This window comes from Mycetomoellerius zeteki, unplaced genomic scaffold, assembly GCF_001594055.1.
Source record: "Mycetomoellerius zeteki isolate Tzet28-1 unplaced genomic scaffold, Tzet1.0 scaffold105, whole genome shotgun sequence".
Classification (NCBI taxonomy): Eukaryota; Metazoa; Arthropoda; class Insecta; order Hymenoptera; family Formicidae; genus Mycetomoellerius; species Mycetomoellerius zeteki.
In genome coordinates, this window is record NW_017255965.1 from 2352035 (window position 1) to 2364852 (window position 12818).

Below are 12818 nucleotides of genomic sequence, written 5' to 3' on the forward strand. Positions count from 1 at the left end.
CGGCTTTGCATTATTTATCGCGAGGCGTCGCGCAAAATGTGCTTGCAGCATATATTCATCGATAAAGAGCAATAATGTCGACTCTATCAGTTTATCGCAACGCAATATCGAAAATCGTTTTTTTTTTACTCAAAAAAATATTTTACTCCTTGATATATGGTATTACTACAGTAGCCATACATTTTTTATTGTAAAAAAAAAGAATAGTCTTTTATTTCAGGCAGTTCTTTAGATTTAGATATTTTTTTCTCAAAACTCAATTTTGTCTTATTTTAATAATATTGCGGGAAATTCTTTTCTAATTAATATTCTAATGTATTAATGAGCAAATTTTTACGGAAATCAACAAATTTAGTTTTATGCAAAGGCAATATTAGCTCAAACAGAACAACAAAGACACAATAATATTAGGATATCATCCAAATGAATCGTGATTGATTAATAACTTTTAATAATCAAATTTGTAATTATTTTGACATAATTTTGATGTTACTTGGGAATTATCTCATTGTCAGATATACTGTGCAAAAAAATTTCAGAAATTAATGCACAGACTTTTGACAGTCAAACTAATTTGGAAATATTTAGGAATAAAGTTCTAAAATTCCAGATTTATTATTTATTTTCTCTAAGACTCAGTTTTTCATTTTTTAACTTATGGTTAGGTTAGGTTAATCTGATGTTTTATCCAATGGGCTTTATCTATAATGATGTCATAGATGAAACTCATTGGATGAAATATCAGGTTAAATTTAACCACAAGTTAACTAAATAAAGAAAAACCGGAAAAACTTGAAATTATTAATAACAATGCTTTCTATTTGATGACACAAATCGACACAAGCGTCGTTCTATCCTTCTTGACAGTCAGAGAGTGACAAAGATAGAACGACACTTGTGTCGACTGTGCCTCCTAAAAGGAAAGCAGCCATAATCATGAGTTTAGTGATTGGTTATAACTAGAAAAACGTGATTTTCATATGTAAGATTAAGTCTAAACCGGATGATGAAAAACCGGGCCTAAGAAAATATGGTCACTGTATGCGTACACCTAAGAAAGAGCCCTGTTCTCTCACGTATAAAAGAAAGAGACGTGTTTTCTAATTTTGTTGCAAATCTTCCAACTTATCTAACGCACGTCTCTCTCTCTCCCTCTCTCTCTCTCTCTCTCTCTCTCTCACGTTAATCCGATGACGTGCGGTACGGCGATAGCACCGAAAATTACGGATCAAGATCAAGGTTATCGTCCCGAAAGCGTCGGGAGTCCGCCGTTCGTGCGACGATCGATCGGTGCGGAGCATCAGCGACTTCTTTCTATCTGGCCACCCGTTATGACGCCAACGGGCGCCGCGTCGCGCCGGGTTGATGCCGCGAGGGTGTTGCGCGCCAGCCGGGAGGGCAAGCCGGAACGGCGGAAGGGAAAGGGGAGGTACACCACCGGCGATGGCGGTGGCGGCGTCGGCGTCGGCGAACAACGATGGTGGTGCGATGGTAGTGGTGGTGGTGGCGGTGGTGGTGGTTGTTCCAAAGCCTCCCCTCTCCACCATTCACCACAGCGTCTCGACGCCGTCGTTCAACTCGGACTCCACCGTTAGAGCGTCGTTTCAGTTACCCAATCGCATCGCCGATGTGAAGTAAGAGGGGGAGCGCGAGAGAGAACGAGTGAAAGAAAGAGTGAGAAAAAGAGAGAGAGAGAAAGGAGTGCGCGAGTGTGGCGTGTTCATACGCGCAAAAGGGAGCGAAAGAGAAGGATCAAAATAATACGAGAGAAAAGCGCATCGGGGGAGGAGAAGAGAGGGAGAGGAAGAGAGAGAGAGAGAGAGAGAGAGAGAAAGAGGACGAGAAGAAGAGAGCGGAGACTATGTTACGAGTCGTCTTCGTCGTCGCAGTCATCGTCGTCATGCCGCTCGGTCTTGCCTGAACAAAGGAAGGTTCTTCTCCCTCGGCTCTCCGCGTCGAGGGTCGTTTCCGATCGACGAACCGTCGGGATCCTTCCTCGGGTGTCTTCGGCGTGGCTCGTACGCGTCGGGCGCGCACGAAGCGGTCAGTCACGTAGCAGCGGCCGAGACGTGAGGAACAAAGGACGGCGGCAGGATCTGCGCGCGCGTGAAAGAGGGAGAACGGTGCGGAGTAACAAAACCGAGCGTTGTATTGTACATATACGGCGGTCGTGCGCGTTATTTCCGGCGACATTGTTGACACTTAGCGGTCGGTGTAAACTCCCTCGATCGAAATCTTCTCGAAATCGAGAAAGAGTGGTAGAGAGAGGAGAAATAACTCCGCCGAGAGCAGCCGCGAGCCGAATAACACCGGTGCTCCGAAAGACAGGCGCGTCGTCGCGAACTCGACTTGTGCATTGTGCGTTGTTTTTTTGCCTTTTTTTTTATACTTTTCTATCCCGACGATATCGCAGTGCGACGATCCTGGAGTAAGGAGGAGGAGGAGGAGAGAGAGAGAGAGAGAGAGAGAGAGAGAGAGAGAGGGGGGAGAAGAAAGAAAGAAAGGAAGGAGCGGTAGCGTACCTGCCTATCGGACATCCTTCGAAAAGGGACACGATTTGTGAGTGAAAGGGAGAGGGACCGATTCGATCGAGAGTGCAGAAGAGTAAGAGTGGAAGAAGGAGAGAAGCGAGACCCTCTCGGATTTTTTGGCCTGCCTGCCTGTCTGCCTGCCTGCCTGCGCGACGAACCGGCGACCTAACCTAACGACAACGACGGTTGAGAAGTGCGCGCGAGAATCGGAGAGAAAGAGAGAATCTCGTCAGTGCGAGGGTCAAGGAAGAAAGAGAGAGAGAAAGAGAGAGCGGGAGGCGAAAGGACGAAAGTGAAAAGGTAAAATCGGAGCGTCCTCCGTTCTTCGCTCCGGCGTAGGTTTAAACGACGTCGCGCGCGTCGTGGGGTTTTTTTTTCTTGTGACATGTGCCGCGGAGTGTACCGCGATTGAAGGGAGACACAAACGGGAAGCTCAAACATTTATTCGGCAGCGCACGGATTATCCTCGTGTTTACGGTGAGTTTTCACAGTCTGGTTAAAAAAAAGGCGGTATACGTCGTTGTTTTTTCGAGAACTTTCGGCTACCAAACGACTTTCCGCATCTCGGAATCTTACTCTTTGTTATTGTTCTATATGAAAGGTATAATATTCTTTTATTTTTAAAGACGGTTTATTTTACGGTTTTCAATCAGTCTTCCTTTCGGTCTTCCTTTCTTGGAAGAAAGGACCAGCGTTTCTTTATGAGTGACTAATGGAATAACTGTGGTGAGGTAGAATAAATGGGAAACGAATACAATGAACACATTGAAACACGAACATATGGAAAGAAAATTTAAGGAAGATCTTTAGTGACGCCCAAGACGAATCGCAAATACTTTGGGAAATTTTTCAGCTTCAAGACCGTGGCATATAAAAAAACTTTAGGTAGCAAAACGTAAGCAGTAAGGAAATTAATAGTTTAGATTTGTTACTGCTTACGTTTATTCACCGTTAAAATCGATAATATATCAAATATACTCAATTTGAATTATTTTTAACCATTTCTATAAGTCTGCTCCTACTCGATATATGGTTAATTTAACTAAAACAACTGAGTTATACAATTTAATTCAAGAAAATTGTTATTAAATTTGACTATTATTTATTAAATGCATACGTTAATATGAACGTTTATTTTGAAAATAATCATAGAAGTGGATTGATTTACATTTTGACACACACACACTGAGGAAAATTTCTGATTGAAAATGAACGAACCAAAAGATTCTGATCAATTAGAATTCTGTTATTTTAACTAGAATCCTAATAAATTCAACCAGAACATTTTGATTTTTTTATTTTTAACCAAAATTACAATTAATACAACGAGATTCTTTCTTCAGTGCATGGAAGTTAAAAATAACCAAATGTTATTTAACTCAAGAGATTGGATTACTATTGCTTCTTTGATACCTAATAGTGTTGCCTTACGTTTTCTATTGTGATTGGCCGATTCGCTTACTGCCTTACGTTCTTTTGTGTGCCGTAGCCTTTACTCCGCACGAACTTGAACGAAAATTTTCCATCATTAAAGTAGATGAGATGCATTAAAACGTCGTGAAACGTGAACGGCGAGTACGGTTTGTGTGATTTGCGATTCCGAATCGCGTCCGCGTTAAGTAGAATTATAGTCGTGCGTCACTACTCTCGTCAGCACTCGGCATCAATCGAGATACCGTGTCGAGTTGTATTTTCTCCCACGCGTTAACATCTCGAGGGGCCCCATTTCGTCGAATCTCATCGAATCTCTCGCTTTCCCATTCGCTTCACGGTAACTTCTCAGTGATGAAAATTCCACGACTCGGCGCGTCGCTTTTGATCGTTGAAGAATTCCCGGGAACAATGACACGGTCGGAGCCTTCCTTTCTCCCATCTCCGTCCCTGCCGTTGTATGGTTACGACTATAATCACGTTTTCCATGCGGCATGGATGGTCTCCGGCCCTGAAAGAGAATTCCACGAAGCTTCCAGAACGTTGTCGCGCCTTGAGGAAGGGCGCAAACACAAGTCCTCGGTGATGTTTGCATACTCCTGTTTATTGTCTTCTCGGTGGTAAACAGGAGCATTTACGCGATCAGTACCATTGGTTCCTGCGGGAACATCGTGGTATATGCGATCGTAAACGAGCCATTCGGAGGGAAATTATTCATCTCTCGAATATATGACCTCGTACCAATCGCTCCAAAACTGTCTCGTCGAATGATTCTTGCTCCGGGTGGTGATCATGTAATTTTTCTTGGAATAATATTAAACTAAGAACCTCTAAAAATTTTTCTGGAATATACATGGAGAAGTAATATACATGGAGTTGATTAATTTTTATAAAACTAGTAAAAATATTCTGGCTATTTTTGCCGAACTTATGACAAACTCTCTAAAATCTTTGTAAAATGGAATCTAATTCTAAAGAGTGACAAAGAAGTGATAGTTTAGTCATTGAAAAAGAGTGGCTCACAAATGTCAATTTTTAAATGTGAGATTTCATTCTTTAGAATTTTTAGATTTCACTCCAAAAATTTTAGAGAGAACTTTAGATACTTGCCTGAAAGTGTAAAAATATACTGAAAGTGTAAGCTAAGAAGTACATTACATTATAAATCCATTCGAATGACTTTATTATCTCGCAGTAAAGTAAATCATACTATATTCAAGACTGTAAGGGCTAATATATAATTCTCAAAATTTACTTTACGAAATGTAAAAAGTATCTTTCATTTATCAGAGATAATCGTTCATTTGTCAGAAAGGTAAAGTAAATTTTATACAAGTGAGCGCCTGTTTTTATATGGATCTGCCAATTTCATAAAATTTACTAGAATTCTAGCGTTTATTACTTTACATATTTCTTTGTGTAGAGTTGCCATCCGTCCTCTTTTCCTTGAATATCATCCTTTTTTAGGGCGTCCGGGGAGATTTTTCAAAGGTGTCCGAATTATAAATCGTCCGGGTTTCAGGCTTGTAAGTTCTAGTTTTGAAAATTTTGATATGACAACCCTCCAGTGCGACAGAAACGTGAAAAGTGGAAATTTTTTCCATTATCATCAATGAGAAAAATGTTAGCTTTTTATACGTTTTTGCTCTAGGAAAAGTTATACGATTACTATCTTGGATCGCATGTTCTGATAAAAAGAATATTTACGATCAATGATAGTATCGCCGTGTTACAAATCACCCTTTATTGTAATGCACGGAAAAAATTATGTATTAACAGTATTAACCAACAGCAGTTTAATTTAAAGTAATCTTGTTGATTTTATGACAGTATTAATAAAACAAATTATATTTTATTAAAATAACAGCGTGACTTATTTGTTTTATTAAAGCCACACAATGCATTTTTTTTAACTAGATTTCTTGCGTTTTAATAAATTATTAAAATTGTACCATACAGAGAAAACACAGAATTTTTAATAATTTTTACAACGGAAGTTTCAGCGGGAAAAAATGCATTGTAGGTTTAATATTATACTATTATTGAATTAATAAGATTATTTTCGATTACATGTTATTAACGCTATTAGTGTATCATTTTTTCCGTGTATAAAATTACGTATAATATTATACAATTCTTTTGTTATTAATGACAGCTAGTTTTATTGGAGATATTATGACGGAGATGGATAGGAGTCGCAAAGAAATTGAATTTATTTCTCTCTTTAAGGTTTATGCATGCGTCTGTCAGACGCTGTCGGTTTTCGACGCGTTTCTCCATGCATTTATGGCAACATGACTCGGACGGCCACATTTAGCCCTAAATGCGCGTCGAGAGCCAGCGGGCCTTTGAAAATCACCGCGCCGCGTCATGACAAAGTTAACCGCGTTTGTCGCCGGAGTACCGAGGAGAGCTTAATTAGACACTCGTTCGAGAGCGACGTTCCCCGCGATCTTGTCGTTGACAGTGGTTAATTATTCTAAAGCATACGTGTCGATGCGATACATCGAGATTGCCACTTCCGGCAGCTTGCAACTTCGTCGATGACAGAGGGGAACAACGTATTGCGCAAGACGTGAGCGAAGAAAGTGACATGCAGTGTCTACTTTGTGTAATCTGTCAAGCGCGGAATGGAAACAAGAGAAATTTTTTTTTCTTGAGGTCTGACTGTTAAACCTTCAGAACCTGACGTCAAACTCTGTTGTAACACATTTATTGATGTTGGATCTCTGTATAAAAATAATTTATATTAATTTATGTTAATTGAAAACTTTGACACTAATTAATTTCAAGAAACCAAAATGACATAACTTGTATAAAAAGGAATGAATATTAAGTATATATTTTAATAAGAATAATCCGAGGGGTTGGTCACTAGTGGTTATAATGTACAAAAATTTTGATACGGATTATCTTTTAATTGCCTCGGATTACTTAAGATTACCTACTACTACCTCAAATTATTCAGATTATCAAATATTACTTTATATTATCTTTGAGTATTTAAAATTACTTCATATTTTTTTCTGAGATTATCCGAGATTTTTCCAAATTTACTTGGCTCATCTAAGATTATCTTATACAAGTACATAAAGTATTATTTCTTCAGATCACTCTAGCATATCTTTATAGACCACTATGATAAATATCTTCGAGAACATCGATTTTATATTTTCACTGCTTAAGAAAAAAAAAACAATTTTACAATTTAAACAAATATTTATTGCATACAGGAACACAAAAATATAAAAATTTTGCAAGCAGAATATGTATTATATGTATAGATAGTAACAAGTTCGATTACTCGTTTGAGATTTTTTTATACTAACAAAACAATATCCAATTGAATATAAATATTAATAGGTATTTTATAAAATAAACAATATTTTTAAAAACACCAATAGTAACACACTCTTTGTTAAACGATATCACAATTTAGTGTTAAATTAAAAATTTTGCGACTAATCAAGTTAAGTATAAATAAAAAGGTATCTCAGAACACTGAAGATTACTTAGATTAGCAAAAATTACCTTGGATTACCCAAAATTTCGTATGAATTATTTCAGTGATCAACCCCTCGGAATAATTCAAAATTTTTTTTACAGATGTAACACAAAGAAAATTAAATTGTTTGACATTTTTTACAGCTAGTGAATTTAAATAATTGAGTAGGTCCAATAAATTCACCGTTAGCTCCAGAGGGTTAGAATATCTAACATTGATAATTGATGAGGTAGAATAAATTCTCCAACAATTATTCGCGATCCCTATAAAAAATATAATAAAATTGTAAAAATAAATCTCTATTATAATAAATGTATAATGAGACGCTGTATAAATATACATCTACACACACAACACACACACGTGCGCGTGCGCGTTCTTATGAAACATTCTGCAAAATTTTCTCATGCTTCGGCTGTCGGCAAAATGAAACGCGCGTCGCATACGGACGGACCATTGATTTCACGTAACGCAGCGTTTCTATCGATGGATGCTGGTGGAAAAGGAGAGGACAATGCGCGGATCGTGCTAGAAAGAAAGGGAAGGGAGAGAGACGGAATGGAGGAACATCAATTTTCTGTAGGACAAGCGAGTAATTAAAATTCTATCCCGCCCGCGCTGACTTCGGAAATCAAATCGGTCCGTCATTTAGAGCCTGCGTGATATCTTGCGTTTTTATTTTCGTTCTCTGTCGCTTTCCAACTAATAACGTGAGAGAGAGAGAAATAAAAGAGTTTTGATACCAAATCAGCAGTCGAACTCGTCTCACATATGTGATGATTTATTACGATAGTTAAAATTAGGTTATTTTAATTACCAGCTTCCGTTGTACCACTAATTGCTGAAGCTCATCCTTATGAGAATGTATTTTTATTCAAGTATACCATATACATATATCCGCATTTAATAATGGCAAAACTTTGTTTTTTGAAATGATTATTGAAATTCTGGCTATTTGAAGATAAGTTCTTTATAAGTTGAAGAAAGTTTGTTATTAGAAAGCACGAAAGTTTAGAAACTTTAATAAGCTTAAAAGTGCAAAAGTTATTTAATCTGGCATAATAAAGTGAGTGGCTATCGTTTATTGATAATAATCAGAGTGATGTAATAATGTACTAAATAGTAAAATGCATATAATCATTATTTTAAGTGATATTTATTACATTATTCTGATTGTCCAATAAATTTCCTCTCTCGTTGCCATAACAATCAACGCCCTTTTCAATATGAATCGAAAATCCATTTCAGTGATGAACTGTGCTTTGCGTTCGACGCGTCCGACGAGAACAAAGAATTTACACGAGATTCTCGAGCGCTCGCATGAGCGAAATCGTCAATCTAGCCGAATAAAAAGGCTGAAGAATAAAACTTCTAAAAATATAACAATTTATCTACACCTACACTATTATATTCCACGTCTATTGGCGTGTATAAAATATAAGTGTGTATAATTTCAGGTTATTGTGTAAAGTTCATGACGTTTGAAATCGGAAGTTTTATCGTAAAATTTTACTTTTTTTAAAATAATAATTCTCTCTCCCATATCTACGAAAAGTAGAATTGATATTATATTTGAGAATGGAAGATAATAAACAAAATTTTTGATAATGATTTTTTAAACTTGACAGTTGAAGAATTCTCTGCGTGCCAGCGAGATGATTCAAACTTGTACTTGCTCTTATCTCAAATCATTTCGTGATCATCAAACTTAAAACATCTCGTTTTTAACCATCTGGTCTTTGAGACATTAAATTAAGTGATTTAGAATTACATATGTTTTTCCTTTTATTTTTTAATAGTTACAGAAATAGAATTATTTTCCAAGTTTTCTGAAATATTTATGTAATACTTTTAATCTATTCTATGTCGTTATAGTATATATATATATGTATATGTAATATGTATATATATATATATATAATATTTAAAATGTCTTTGTATGTAAACTATCTTTATTTTTGAAAGTATTTAAACACTTTTAGAGAAGCCGTTGTTTAATATAATGGCAACATGTGATGCAGTCTGTATTGTAAATGTTTTTATTGTTGGATTCAAGATGACTCATTCTGTACATATATACGTTCAAAGATTAGAAAGCTGGACTCCTAGCCAAACAAAAACATTATATTACATTATCGTTTATTAAACGTAATGTAAAACCATGTAACATGCAAATTCGTATTTGAATAATCTGCAATTAAATTTTGAGCGACATAGCTTATTCTAAATTGCTCATACCTAGTCGCATGGCATATCCAATTATATTCTCATACATATTTTATAAAAATAGTAATTTTGTAATTAATTATTATAGTTACTTTTAATTATGTTGTAAAAGTGATATTAACGAACAGTCAGTGCAACTGTCATTCAACTCTGAATTTCGTTGTTCTATTCTTTATTATTGAACTTTGCGTAAAGTTTTTTTTAATAAGAACTTTTTAAAAAAATCTATATTTGTGTACCCCGCTGTTTTTGAGAAGCTCTTTTTTGTGAACGTGATTTCGACGTAATTGTGTTTAGGTGGAAACAGGTTCACGCAGCCGTTAATATTTGTACCGCGATAAAGCCAACGCATAAATACCCACGTCCTCCCCGGTATTAAAGTGTCATTGCGATTAATGCGTCATTGCCGGCGTACGCGCGAGACCGCGGGTAATCGCTTTTCGTTACATCAAAGTTTCAGTGAAGCGCCGGACGAGGAGATTCTATACCCGATGGAAATAGTGTCGTACAGGATAGTAGAACCCGGTCGTATTTTTCATGAACCACACGGTTTATTCGAAAAATAGGGTAAAAAGAATGTCGAAGGAAAGGAATGTCCGCGCCGAGTACCTGAAATGGATACGGTGTGAAATTCCTGAAAGATTGAGTAAACAAACTAGACGTACGAGAGCGATGGGATCCAGACAAGATTGCCCGATTTATTTCGTGACTTTATTACTGCATAAATATATAACTTAAAATTAAAATACAAATCAATGTACAAACCGATACAAAATAACAATATAAAAATTGTATATATTAATAAAAAATACACCAGAATTTGAGTGCTTCAGTGTAGAATAATAGAATTAACAAATTAAGTATTGAACATTACAGTACAATCGGTAATATAAGACTACATAAACGAGATGCATAGAACCGAAAATAAATCGCAAATTTAAAGTCTAAATTAAGAGTTCCGAAATAAAAATCATCAATCAATTATCTATCGTATTTGACAAAATATTAAAATATTTGAATCTCTCGTGAGTCAGATATTAAAATATTGAACAAACAATAAAATGTCTCAGTCTAGATAACAACTGTCGGAAATATTGAACAAACAATAAAAAATTTCAGTTTAGATAACAAAACGTTTCAAAACTTACGTTAAGACAAGATTCCAATGAATTATCGAAATAAAGCGTATACATGTGATGGAGTGTGTACACAAGATATTATTAACTATGAGAGAATGCCAAGATAAATGAACGTGTTTATACTTATTAATAATAAATAAAAGATAAAAACACATATAACACTTTAGTTGTAAATTACGATATTTTAACAATCAGAGACATGTTATTAATTATGCTAAAATCAAAATATAGCTTATGCCTCCAAAGCATCGCGTAACATTATTATTGTATAATTAATATATTGCATCCAGGTATCTCAAATTAGCCCATCAACTTTGGAATGAAAAACTAAATGAAATATATAATTTCGTATTTTGTTTGCGTCAATGTCCCGGGGAAATGTTGATAATTAGTGTGCGTTTATAATGATCGGTTCGACGGTTTGAATAGTTGTGGTAATTACTTTTTCGTTCGGCGCGAACGCGAGCCATCTAATTGCTCATCGATTGGCTTTATCTCGTGACGACAGCTGTTTAAATCAGTCGCAGTGATACTTGCCGTCTGTGGTCTTATTGATATTTACCTTTTTTTCCCTTGCAACTGATATTAACATCTTTGACAAAAGTTAAAAAATACGAATTATTTAAAGACTTATTTTGCATTTATCGATTGACAAATCATCGTGTGCTGTAACAGATGTTAACTTTATATTACTTAGAGAAAAACTTAAGAGAAAAAATTTTTCGATAAAAATAATTTAAAATATATGATTGTGAGAGAGGAGAAAAATAATTGAAAATATATGATTGTGAGAGGCTAAAATAATAGAAAATAAAAATAAAAAAATTTTGAAGGAAAATTTATTTCAAAATAGATTAAATAATTTATATATATATATACATATATTTATTTCTTTAAAATTATATAAATTTTCTAATAATTTTTTTTTAATCGTTATATATTACGATAACTGCATTTTAATCATTGCAACGTCGAAAAGTTTGACACACTTTGCGAAATAGAGTTACATCTAATCAAGAGGATTATCCTGTGCGACCTCTGTGCCATTTATCCAAAGCTATGAAAAATGTGTGGACGTGCCTTAAACAGCGAAAGTAAACTGGCTATGTTCGAGCTCCCGCATGTTCTATCGTCGCGGAGACGAAAGCGTATCTCACGTTATACAGGAGTAAGACGACGGCTGTCTTGCATGTTACATAATTACATAGTAGGAAACTCTCTGATCTGGGCAGTCGAGCGAGCGCAATAATAGCGTAAATCCACTTACGTTGTTATTGCACCAAAGACCTTTCTAAAATCGAGATTTATTCAACTCTTATGCGATTATCCATCTGTTACTAAGGTTTCCTTTACAGAGATCACCTCATGTCATACAGAAGACATTTTATTATGAAGTAACCATACGTGTGTGAAGTTGGCACCTCATCTTTTGGCACCGCAAGTTTTGATAAGAGTTCCATTGGCACCCGCAATAGTTCTATAGTTCCTGATAAGTTATATAAATAGTTCCGTTGATTTAGCTAAAAAAAATAACACTTGAAAATTTGAGGTGCTAACTTCCCGTGGCACCGCAAAATTCGAAAAAATCAATCGAAAACAAGTAATCTTATAGTTCTCGATGAGTTCTACAGTTCCTGATAGGTTTTAACAATAGTTCCGGCCTCTAAGTAATTTTAAATAATAATTAAAACCGCGCGCTGGCACCGCGCTGGCACCGCACCACAAGAATAAAGTACCTCTTAACAGCCAGTTCCAGCCTTCTTTTCGGCATTTTCCGATAGTTCTACAATAGTTCCAACGATTTCTATACACTTCGTTCAGAGTTCTGCCATTTAAATATGTTTAAATAATTTTTTAATCTGAGCGCTGGCACCGCACCACAAGAGTAAAGTACCTCTTAACAGCCAGTTCCAGCCTTCTTTTTGGCATTTTCCGATAGTTCTACAATAGTTCCAACGATTTCTATACACTTCGTTCAGAGTTCTG

At 35.9% G+C, this 12818-nt stretch overlaps 1 protein-coding gene across 1 annotated transcript in view; it reads left to right on the forward strand.

Annotated features, from left to right (window-relative positions):
* The first annotated feature begins 1596 nt into the window (after positions 1-1596).
* The window catches only part of brat (tripartite motif-containing protein brain tumor), a 55168-nt gene continuing 43946 nt past the window's right edge, over positions 1597-12818 (forward strand). The window contains 1 exon segment of the mRNA XM_018447223.1: positions 1597-3008. The gene's annotated coding sequence lies outside the window, so the exon portion shown is untranslated.